Below are 12,473 nucleotides of genomic sequence, written 5' to 3'. Positions count from 1 at the left end.
CTTGGGGAAGTTTTTAACCTAAACTGGTAGAAATAAGCTTATGGGGGGTCTTTCATGTGGGTCCCCACATCTGTACCCCAGAGTTCAGAGTGGGGAGGGAACCCTGACACAGCCCATGCCCTACATTGCTCACAATGTGTGTAGCAGACAAATTGCAATACGTAGATGAAGCAGGACAGATGGACTGGATGTGGATTGGGAGTATGAAGAAATAATCTCATCCTCAGATGGCTAATTGTCTAACCAATGCAGGAATGGAATGATTTTTTGGGCTCATGGTAGAGATAGATTTTGTGACACGGGCATGGTATTGCACCCTAGAACTCCGAAGATAACTCAGAAGTACCAAATGGGGCCTTGTTAAATCAGTGAGGAGGCCTGAGTAATTTTAGGAGGCTGCTTGCTAGCGTCGAGTCTCTCTGTGCTATAAGAACATTTTCTGTGATACTGAGATATTTTTCACCCCAGCAGGAGGACCAAGCAGTAAATTATGTGATATCCCCTTTACTGTTACTGGGACAGTCAGTAAACATTCTGATCTCACATGTTGCACTATATTTACAACGACATGGCAAGGATAAAAGTGAACGATCAGTGGATCTCATGACAGACTTGTCCAGCAGACACAAACATACATAGTAACAAATCTTTATTTTATTCTGAAATTTGCTGATGTGATTCATATGGCCTGATATACCCAAAGCTGTTCAGCATAAAACCAGTCATATTTCTCTCTCACTCTCCTCCTCTATTTTGCACTTGAATGGTTATTTCTATAAAGGAGTAGTGTAATATGTGGAAAGAGCTATTTATAAAAATATCTCTCTTCCTATATTCAGCTGTATCCCTCCTTTCCAGCTGCTTCCTTGTGTATTCTACTGGTTACAAGTTTGGATTTGATGTAAAAATCTTTCATACCATCTCTAGGACTGCAGTAGTAGCTGTTCAGATTGTGTAGGCCTATGTCTGTGTGTATGCAGGGTTGTGGGGACATTTACCAGCTCCTAGCAGGCCCAACTCTGTTATTCCATTTCTGTGCTGAACTTTAGGCAACTGTATTCCTGCGGTATAGTGGGGCTGTTTGGGGATGGTGCAGCCCCTGGCATACATTCAAGCAACCTCATGGCTGCTCTACCTTACAGTCTGCTTCCCATGACCCCTCCTTTGGGCCTTGTGAAGTGGAGAATGGCTATAGTCTAGTGCGCATTGGCCATGCCCATGCTCCTGGCTTGATCTCACCTTCCAATGCCCTTCACCCAGCCCATCTCAATATACCCTTATACCAGGGGCTAAAAACGGGTTTGGTGTAGATGCTTCTGTCCCCTTTAGGGCTCCTTTCTTCTGCCAGAATGGTGTGAGGGGGCCTTAGTGTAATAGAGAATCGGACCCAATGATACAGTAACACAAATTTGGAATAGGTGACAACACGAGTTCACAGTTTAAATATGTTCTTAACTGGATCCCCAATAAAATGTGTGCTAGGGGCAAGGAGCATTTGCCAAGAGTTGTAGCCTTTGTCAGTCATGATTTAATGGGGCATAGAAGTGCCTTTCATTCAAACCAATGGTTGCATCTGAGTAAGAGGCAAAACTGTAAGTGATGCCAGCAGATAAATTTTGGTTTTCCTTATTGATTTTCAGTGTTTTTATTTAAATCCTACAAGAAGGTGCCATAGCACATTTGACTGTGGGGGAGGAAGGGAAGCAGCAGGATTTATTAGTAAAAATGCCATTGTGTAAAGTGTATTAATTAGCTAATGTGGTCTGTTTGCCAACTTTGGTAAGTGCTTTGCAGACGTAAAGTGCTAGTTAAGTGCTGAAGGTAGGGTGTGAGCAATCAGATCTGAATCTGAACTCTTCCAGAGTCTGATATTTAGATCTAATTGGCCAGGTCCTAGATTGGTGTAAACTGGCATAACTCCAATGACTTCTGGTTTTGGCTCAGGTCCATTTTTGATTATCATGGTCCATGAGTACCTAAGTGGGAGGAGATTCTGGTAGTATGGACAGCTTCTTAATCTTGAAGAAAAAGGCATAACAAGATCCAACCTTTGTAAGATGAAGCTAGACCAATTCAGACTTGAAACAAGGTTCACATTTTTAACAGTGAGGTTAGTTAATCGTTGGAACAATTTACCTAGAAATGTGGAAGACTCTTCATCCCTTGAATTCTATAAATCAAGACTGGATATCTTTCTAGAAGAGGTGCTTTAGCTCAGCCAGAAGTTATGGGCTTGATGCAGAAATTATTGGGTGTGGCTTTTGGTATGCAGAAGCTTAGACTAAACGAGGAGTACTTGTGGCATCTTAGAGACTAACAAATTTATTAGAGCATAAGCTTTCATGAGCTACAGCTCACTTCATCGAATGCATTCAGTGGAAAATACAGTGGGGAGATTTTTTATACACAGAGAACATGAAATAATGGGTGTTACCATACAGACTGTAACCAGAGTGATCAGGAAAGGTGAGCTATTACCAGCAGGAGAGCGGGGTGCGGGGGGTGGGGAGGACCTTTTGGAGTGATAATCAAGGTGGGCCATTTCCAGCAGTTTACAAGAACAGTAGGAGGGGAAATAAACAAAGGGAAATAGTTTTACTTTGTGTAATGACACATCCACTCCCCGTCTTTATTCAAGCCTAAGTTAATTGTATCCAGTTTGAAAATTAATTCCAATTTAGCAGTCTCTCGTTGGAGTCTATTTTTGAAGTTTTTTTGTTGAAGAATTGCCACTTTTAGGTCTGTAAGCGAGTGACCAAAGAGATTGAAGTGTTCTCTGACTGGTTTTTGAATGTTATAATTCTTGACGTCTGATTTGTGTCCATTTATTCTTTTACATAGAGACTGTCCAGTTTGGCCAATGTACATGGCAGAGGGGTGTTGCTGGCACATGATGGCATATATCACATTGGTAGATGCGCAGGTGAACGAGCCTCTGATAGTGTGGCTGATGTGATTAGGCCCTATGATAATGTCCCCTGAATAGATATGTGGACACAGTTGGCAACGAGTTTTGTTGCAAGGATAGGTTCCTGGGTTAATGTTTTTGTTGGTGTGTGGTTGCTGGTGAGTATTTGCTTCAGGTTGGGGGGCTGTCTGTAAGCAAGGACTGGCCTGTCTCCCAAGATCTGTGAGAGCGATGGGTCATCCTTCAGGGTAGGTTGTAGATCCTTGATGATGCGTTGGAGAGGTTTTAGTTGGGGGCTGAAGGTGATGGCTAGTGGCGTTCTGTTATTTTCTTTGTTGGGCCTGTCCTGTAGTAGGTGAATTCTGGGTACTCTTCTGGCTCTGTCAATCTGTTTCTTCACTTCAGCAGGTGGGTATTGTAGTTGTAAGAACGCTTGATAGAGATCTTGTAGGTGTTTGTCTCTGTCTGAGGGGTTGGAGCAAATGTGGTTGAATCGTAGAGCTTGGCTAATAAGCAATGGTCACATAAAAACCACCCTATACCGGAAACCTACTGACCACTATACTTACCTACATGCCTCCAGCTTTCATCCAGACCATACCACACGATCCATTGTCTACAGCCAAGCTCTACGATACAACCGCATTTCATAGAATCATAGAATCATAGAATATCAGGGTTGGAAGGGACCTCAGGAGGTCATCTAGTCCAACCCCCTGCTCAAAGCAGGACCAATCCCCAATTAAATCATCCCAGCCAGGGCTTTGTCAAGCCTGACCTTAAAAACTTCTAAGGAAGGAGATTCTACCACCTCCCTAGGTAACGCATTCCAGTGTTTCACCACCCTCCTAGTGAAAAAGTTTTTCCTAATATCCAACCTAAACCTCCCCCACTGCAACTTGAGACCATTACTCCTTGTCCTGTCCTCTTCTACCACTGAGAATAGTCTAGAACCATCCTCTCTGGAACCACCTCTCAGGTAGTTGAAAGCAGCTATCAAATCCCCCCTCATTCTTCTCTTCTGCAGACTAAACAATCCCAGTTCCCTCAGCCTCTCCTCATAAGTCATGTGTTCCAGACCCCTAATCATTTTTATTGCCCTTCGCTGGACTCTCTCCAATTTCTCCACATCCTTCTTGTAGTGTGGGGTCCAAAACTGGACACAGTACTCCAGATGAGGCCTCACCAATGTCGAATAGAGGGGGACGATCACGTCCCTCGATCTGCTCGCTATGCCCCTACTTATACATCCCAAAATGCCATTGGCCTTCTGGGCAACAAGGGCACACTGCTGACTCAGCTTCTCGTCCACTGTCACCCCTAGGTCCTTTTCCGCAGAACTGCTGCCTAGCCATTTGGTCCCTAGTCTGTAGCTGTGCATTGGGTTCTTCCGTCCTAAGTGCAGGACCCTGCACTTATCCTTATTGAACCTCATCAGATTTCTTTTGGCCCAATCCTCCAATTTGTCTAGGTCCCTCTGTATCCTATCCCTGCCCTCCAGCGTATCTACCACTCCTCCCAGTTTAGTATCATCCGCAAATTTGCTGAGAGTGCAATCCACACCATCCTCCAGATCATTTATGAAGATATTGAACAAAACCGGCCCCAGGACCGACCCCTGGGGCACTCCACTTGACACCGGCTACCAACTAGACATGGAGCCATTGATCGCTACCCGTTGAGCCCGACAATCTAGCCAACTTTCTACCCACCTTATAGTGCATTCATCCAGCCCATACTTCTTTAACTTGCTGACAAGAATACTGTGGGAGACCGTGTCAAAAGCTTTGCTAAAGTCAAGAAACAATACATCCACTGCTTTCCCTTCATCCACAGAACCAGTAATCTCATCATAGAAGGCGATTAGATTAGTCAGGCATGACCTTCCCTTGGTGAATCCATGCTGACTGTTCCTGATCACTTTCCTCTCATGTAAGTGCTTCAGGATTGATTCTTTGAGGACCTGCTCCATGATTTTTCCGGGGACTGAGGTGAGGCTAACTGGCCTGTAGTTCCCGGGATCCTCCTCCTTCCCTTTTTTAAAGATTGGCACCACATTAGCCTTTTTCCAGTCATCCGGGACTTCCCCCGTTCGCCACGAGTTTTCAAAGACAATGGCCAATGGCTCTGCAATCACAGCCGCCAATTCCTTTAGCACTCTCGGATGCAACTCATCCGGCCCCATGGACTTGTGCACGTCCAGCTTTTCTAAATAGTCCCTAACCACCTCTTTCTCCACAGAGGGCTGGCCATCTATTCCCCATGTTGTGATGCCCAGCACAGCAGTCTGGGAGCTGACCTTGTTAGTGAAGACAGAGGCAAAAAAAGCATTGAGTACATTAGCTTTTTCCACATCCTCTGTCACTAGGTTGCCTCCCTCATTCATTAAGGGGCCCACACTTTCCTTGGCTTTCTTCTTGTTGCCAACATACCTGAAGAAACCCTTCTTGTTACTCTTGACATCTCTCGCTAGCTGCAGCTCCAGGTGCGATTTGGCCCTCCTGATTTCATTCCTACATGCCCGAGCAATATTTTTATACTCTTCCCTGGTCATATGTCTAACCTTCCACTTCTTGTAAGCTTCTTTTTTATGTTTAAGATCCGCTAGGATTTCACCGTTAAGCCAAGCTGGTCGCCTGCCATATTTACTGTTCTTTCGACACATCGGGATGGTTTGTCCCTGTAACCTCAACAGGGATTCCTTGAAATACAGCCAGCTCTCCTGGACTCCTTTCCCCTTCATGTTAGTCCCCCAGGGGATCCTACCCATCCATTCCCTGAGGGAGTCGAAGTCTGCTTTCCTGAAGTCCAGGGTCCGTATCCTGCTGCTTACCTTTCTTCCCTGTGTCAGGATCCTGAACTCAACCAACTCATGGTCACTGCCTCCCAGATTCCCATCCACTTTTGCTCCAACCCCTCAGACAGAGACAAACAAGCAAATTTCTGGACTGCAGTATTAGCCTGGAAATATGCAAAAACATATTTTATCATGATATTTCCTCTTTCTGATTAGGTTCAGAATTACCATGAGAAGATCCTTTGTCATGGTATTATAGTACTTTCACTGCTGGTCCCATAAGAAATGCTGTATAGATACATAAACTATAGTTAGAGATAGGCTCATTCCCGAATTAGGCCCAGAGATCAAGATCTGGACACTCCTATAAAACGTTAAATTCCAGATCTGGGGTTTGGGTCCTGATTTCACTAACAAGCTGAACCAAAGTCCCAAATTAAACTCCCATTGACCTGGGGAGCATTTCAGATCTGAATCAGAATTTTGTGGCTTTGTCTGGAAGTCAGCCACCTTGAACCACGTCCAAGGATTGTGTTTCCTGTATTAATAGAGTGGTCTAAAACAGTGGTTCTCAATCAGGGGTCCGGGGCCCCTTGCGGGCTGCAAGCAGGTTTCAAGGGGTCCACCAAGCAGGGCCAGCATTAGAGTCGCCGGGGCCCAGAGCGATTGCCCTGTTTGCTATCCCCAAATGCCAGCCCTGGCTTTTATGTGCAGAAAATGTGTTGGTTTGGCACAGGTGGGCCATGGAGGTTTTTACAGCATGTTGCAGGGGGAGGGCTCGGAAAGAGAGAGGTTGAGAACCACTGGTTTAAAAGATCATTTTAATAGCTTGAGCGTGGTTGAAATGTTGCAGTATTATTGAGGTTTTCCCCCAGGCACTGTTCATTCTGCTCTTGGTGAGCTTCTGAAGGGACAGTGGCCATTGAAGACTCATTCTTCTCAGTTAACGAGAGGCACAACAGCTCTTTTATGTAACATGTTTCTCTTGTTTTTAAAGGGGCTGAATTTTCTTATAACAATATAGTTCTATCTGCTAAGATGACAATAAGTGCATCTCATGCTTCAGGGCATAGTCATGTTCCAGGTTGGCAGGGAATTCTTCTCTCACCCTATCCATTACAGACATTCCAACTTCCTCTCATTATCTGCCAGTAATGGCTAGAGGTCACGGCAGTTCTCTGGTTCTGACAGACTGATGAGCTTATAGCGTATAGCAGACCCGTTGCTCCTACACTAATATCTCAAAATGTGCAAGAAATATTTCTGAGTGGAGCTGCCAACCTCCCAAACCACAGCTTGTAACTATACTGAGCCACATGCTCTGCATAAATAAAGCATGGAGCTCAGATCAGTCCCTTTTTACTGCAAGTGCTAAGAAAAAAATAAAACGGTCTCCAATGTAATGTACCTTTCATTATTTCTGCTGCTTTTAATAAGTTCTCCATTGGCCCCTCTAATTATGGCTGAGGTGAAGCACTGTGGGGTTTTTTAAAATCTTTTATGTCCTTCAGCCCCATGAGAGAACAAAAGCACCAGGTGTTTTCTTGAATGAACACATGAATATTTGTTGACATGTCAGTCTGTCAGTAACAAACTATTGCGGTGTGCCCTAGAGGAGTTGAAGAACAATAGCACATGGCTGCAGGCCGAGTGCTACACTTGGACCAGCTGCTCCTTGTGCCAACAAATGAAGGCAGAACACTGAAAGAAGACTGATGCTTAAGTTTGTTTTACCTGCTTGGAAATTGTTTGTTTTTGACTTTCTACCTTGCCTCCTATTGTGGCTGCAGCCATGGCCACATGAGAGCACTGTATTTATGGAAAGACCTTGCCTCAGATTGCCTTATGAGGATTTCACTATTATGCACATTAAAGATCCTGGTAGCTGTTGTCCCAGTCTCTATCCATTTGTCCTCCATAATCAGGGGCAGACGGAATATGACAGGAGTGGTGCATGTAATTTAAATGTAAATTAACAGTGGGCAAACCTTAAATCACTTGGTTTGGATGTTTCTCTGAGTAGTCACAAACTGAGCTGGTTATACCACCAGAATAGCCTGCCTGGAGGAAGAACAGTGCAGAGGTATGCAAATTAAAATAAAGCATTATCTCTATATCTCTCTGTCTCAATCCATTTACACGGTTTATTGTGTTTTGGAGGGCACAGGAGCAAATCAGAAAATTGCTTTTGTTCAGTTTGACATTTTGAGGATCAATTCTTGTTTTAGCCCATTGCTGATGCATTTTCAAAAGAAATCCTTCCCAAAAAGCTGTTTTAGCATCTGTTTCTGTTAGATGATTTTATGTTCCCTTTGGAGAGGCTGCATCAGCTAGGGTGAAGGCAGTTGTTACAATGGAAAAACGTAGATTTATTTTCTTATGAGGTACTTGTTCTACTAAAGAAGGTTCACATATAAGCCATCTGGCAACTGTCTTGCTGTGGAAGTCTTTCTGAGTTCCTCTCTCCCATTTCAGAGCATATACAATGCCTGTTGTGGCCTAAGAAACATCTAGCAAAATTAAAAATAAAATAATTGATCATGAGGAGCATTGCTGTATAAGTAGGAGCATTGCGAGCAGATCGAGGGATGTGATCATTCCCCACTCTTTGGCATTGGTGAGGCCTCATCTGGAGTACTGTGTCCAGTTTTGGACCCCACACTACAAGGATGTGGAAAAATTGGAAAGAGTCCAGCGAAGGGCAACAAAAATGATTAGGGGGCTGGAGCACATGACTTATGAGGAGCGGCTGAGGGAACTGGGATTTTTTTAGTCTGCAGAGGAGAAGAATGAGGTGGGATTTGATAGCCGCTTTCAGCTACCTGAAAGGGGGTTCTGAAAAGGATGGATCTAGACTGTTCTCAGTGGTAGCAGATGACAGAACAAGGAGTAATGGTCTCAAGTTGCAGTGGGGGAGGTTTAGATTGGATATTAGGAAAAACTTTTTCACTAGGAGGATGGTGAAGCACTAGAATGGGTTACCTAGGGAGGTGGTGGTGGAATCTCCTTCCTTAGAGGTTTTTAAAGTCAGGCTTGACAAAGCCCTGGCTGGGATGATTTAGTTGGGGATTAGGCCCTGCTTTGAGCAGGGGGTTGGATTAGATGACCTCCTGAGGTCCCTGCCAATCCTGATATTCTATGAGAGTCAATTAATTTTAAACTCTACGTCATAGAGATTGTTACATTATTTCTTTGTTTTATCTGCACAGGATTCATTTGATAAATAAATACTAATTATATTGCAGCTAACATTAATGGGTGTTCTACGTCTAATCTGTCGCAGATGATATTGAGAATGACTCTTTGCATGATGCCCTTTTCTTTTTCTTCTTTTTCTTTTCCTTTCCCCATTTAATTAAAGGAAAGCAGGAGAAACCATTACCTAAAGGAGTTAAATAATCACTTGATGTATTTTCGGTGGATATATATATATATGTGTAAAATGTTTCTGTACGTAGAAATGATTGGCTAGATCTTCATCCCCTCTTAACATACCAGCAGTTCCCATTATGACACTTCAGGACAGATTTTTGAGAGAGCTCAGCACCCAGTGTGCTCCTATCATGCTGAGTGCTTTTTAAAATCTGGCCCATAATAATGAAGCATTATGGTTCCCAGTAGGGGGCTCAGGAATGAAGACTTGTTACTGAACTTTTTCTGAAACTCAGTGGTTTAGTTCTCTTCGGGTTGTTTTGCACAATGGTCCAGGTCAGGTTTCATTTTATCCCAATAGGCTCACTTAGCCCTAGTAGTAAGTGGTCCTGCATAGTTCACAAGGGCAAACTTCATGTCCCAGACTTGGCCCTATGGTGATAGAATCCTCCCAACAGGGTTCATAAGGAAGAAGATAAACCTTATTTAGAGGGTTATAGAAAGGCAGATGAGAGGGGATTAATGACCTGAATGTCCAGAGCTCCCAGCTATTGGGAGGCTCTGAAGGCTTGAGTATTCTTGTTCATGAGAGAGACCCTATTATTAGGTCTGTCAAGCAATTAAAAAATTAATTGCAATTAAAAAAATAATCGCTATTAATCGCACGATTAAAAATAATAGAATACCATTTATTTAAATATTTTTGGATGTTTTCTACATTTTCAAATATATTGATTTCAGTTACAGCACAGAGTACAAAGTGTACCGTGCTCACTTTATATTTATTTTTATTACAAATGTTTGCACTGTAAAAAACAAAAGAAATAAAATTTTTCATTTCACCTCATACAAGTACAGTATTGCAATCCCTTTATCATGAAAGTTGAACTTACCAATGTAGAATTATGTACAAAAAACTGCATTAAAAAGTAAAACAATGTCAAACTTTACCGTCTACAAGTCCACTCAGTCCTACTTCTTGTTCAGCCAGTTGCTCAGAGAAACAAGTTTGTTTACATTTTCAGGAGATAATGCTTCCCACTTCTTGTTTACAGTGTCACTTGAAAGTGAGAACAGGTGTTCACATGGCACTGTTGCAAGATATTTATGTGCCAGATGCGCTAAAGATTTGTATGTCCCTTCATGCTTCAACCACCGTTACAGAGGACATACATCCATGCTGATGATGGGTTCTGCTCGATAATGATCTAAAGCAGTGAGGTCCAACACAAGTTCATTTTCATTATCTGAGTCAGATGCCACCAGCAGAAGGTTGGTTTTCTGTTTTGGTGGTTCGGATTCTGTAGTTTCTGCATTGGAGTGTTGTTCTTTTAAGACTTCTGAAAGCATGCTCCTCACCTCATCCCTCTCAGATTTTGGAAGGCACTTCAGATTCTTAAACCTTGGGTCGAATGCTGTAGCTATCTTTAGAAATCTCACATTGGTACCTTATTTGCGTTTTGTTAAATCTGCTGTGAAAGTGTTCCTAAAATGAACATGCTCTGGGTCATCATCCGAGACTGCTAGAACATGAAATATATATGTCAGAATGTGGGTAAAACAGAGTAGGAGACATACAATTCTCTCCCAAGGAGTTCAGTCACAAATGTAATTAATGCATTATTTTTTTAATGAGCGTCATCAGCATGTCCTCTGGAATGGTGGCCAAAGCATGAAGAGGCATAGGAATCTTTATCACATCTGGCACATAAATACCTTGCGATGCCAGCTACAACAGTGCTATGCGAACACCTGTTCTCACTTTCAGGTGACAATGTAAAGAAGAAGTGGGCAGCATTATTCCATAAATGTAAACTAACTTGTTTCTCTTCACGATTGGCTGAATGAGAAGTAGGACTGATTGGACTTGTAGGCGCTGAAGTTTTACATTCTGTTGTTTTTGAGTGCAGATATGTAACAAAAAAAATCTACATTTGTAAATTGCACTTTCAAGATAAAGAGATTGCACTACAGTACTTCTATGAGGTGAAGTGAAAAATACTATTTCTTTTGTTTATCATTTTTAGAGTAAAAATATTTGTAATAAAGATAATATAAAGTGAGCACTGTACACTTTCTATTATCTGTTGTAATTGAAATCAATATATTTGAAAATGTAGAAAAAAATCCAAAAATAGTTAATAAATTTCAATTGGTATTCTATTGTTCAACAGTGCGATTAAAATTGCGATTAATAGCAATTAATTTTTGTAAACTGATTAATTTTTTAGTTAATCACATGAGTTAACTGCGATTAATCGACAGCCCTACTTATTATATATCTCCTTGGTAATCTGTAATGCTCTTGTATATGGTCACCTGTTTGCATTATGTGATGAATGTATTAAGATTGGATAGGATCAAAAGCAGCATTAATTTAATATCTGCTGTCTCTCATGCAGACACTATCTCCTGCCCTTGCGGGGAACAGATTTAATTATCTTAAAGATCTCGTCCACTTCTAACTACTTTAATCCTGTTCATCATGCTCCTATTCACAAACTCAGAGTGTAGCTGTTCATGTAACATAAACGTGCAGGTTGTCAGTAAAGAAGTTGGCTGCAGAGTGAAAACCTCCTAGCTCCAGCACAGAGAAAAGTAGCTAAATAAATGTCCAGCCATAAAAGTAAAGCTCATTTTGAGCAATTAATGCTGAAACACTGCAAGGTACTTATGGAACTGCATAAAAACTCACGTACAGATGTGAAGTGCAAAGACACCAGTTCAAGTTGACATTCGAGTAGAATGTTCCAATGGAAGAGAAAATGCATAAGAAAGCCAGCAAAGAGCATTGCAAACATTTGCTAAAGCTGTTTGACCATAGGTCACTAAATTAATTTCCTTCTGGCAAGTCCCAAAAACCAAACAGAAAGAAACACAGTAGTGCAGCTTAAGAAAAAGGCAAATTTCTGAGCATCCATTCATCTTAAAACTAAATCAGAATGGAGACTTCACTTTGAATTATAAAATCAGAGGCTTTTGCCATGTTGAAAGAACATTTGAAAAATAAATATACAAAAAAAGAAGTCTGTGTCTCTGTAATTCTGTCTCTGTCTCTCTCATCCCTGGTTTACCCAACTGTAGTTAACTGTAACACTTAGTTAGCCATATTCCCTGAGGTTCCTTAAGGGGAAATTTTCCCCAGCTAGCTATATTTGGAGACAGGAGACTAGACTAGATGGGCCACGGGTCTGAGCAAGTGTGGACATTTCTATGTTCCCAAAGCACAAGGGCCCATGCCTGTAATGTAGAGCATAGCTGGTACATGGGGTCTGCAAGAATATGCAACTTTACACAATTGTAAAGCTTGATAAATTGCCCTTTAGAATATTTTGCTTGTGTGCTCAGCTTCTAACACTGCAGCGGTCCAGCATGCATCCTGTTAACCCACTTTCC

The 12,473-nt window shown here is 42.2% G+C and overlaps 1 protein-coding gene across 2 annotated transcripts in view; it reads left to right on the top strand.

Moving 5' to 3' along the window:
* GALNT17 (polypeptide N-acetylgalactosaminyltransferase 17) overlaps nucleotides 1-12,473 on the top strand; it is a 281,455-nt gene that overhangs the window by 93,305 nt on the left and 175,677 nt on the right. The window lies entirely within an intron of this gene.

The sequence above is a fragment of the Lepidochelys kempii genome, chromosome 17 (assembly GCF_965140285.1).
Source record: "Lepidochelys kempii isolate rLepKem1 chromosome 17, rLepKem1.hap1, whole genome shotgun sequence".
NCBI lineage: Eukaryota > Metazoa > Chordata > Testudines > Cheloniidae > Lepidochelys > Lepidochelys kempii.
The sequence above is the reverse complement of the archived record's forward strand: the minus strand, read 5'-3'. Positions and strand labels throughout refer to the sequence as shown.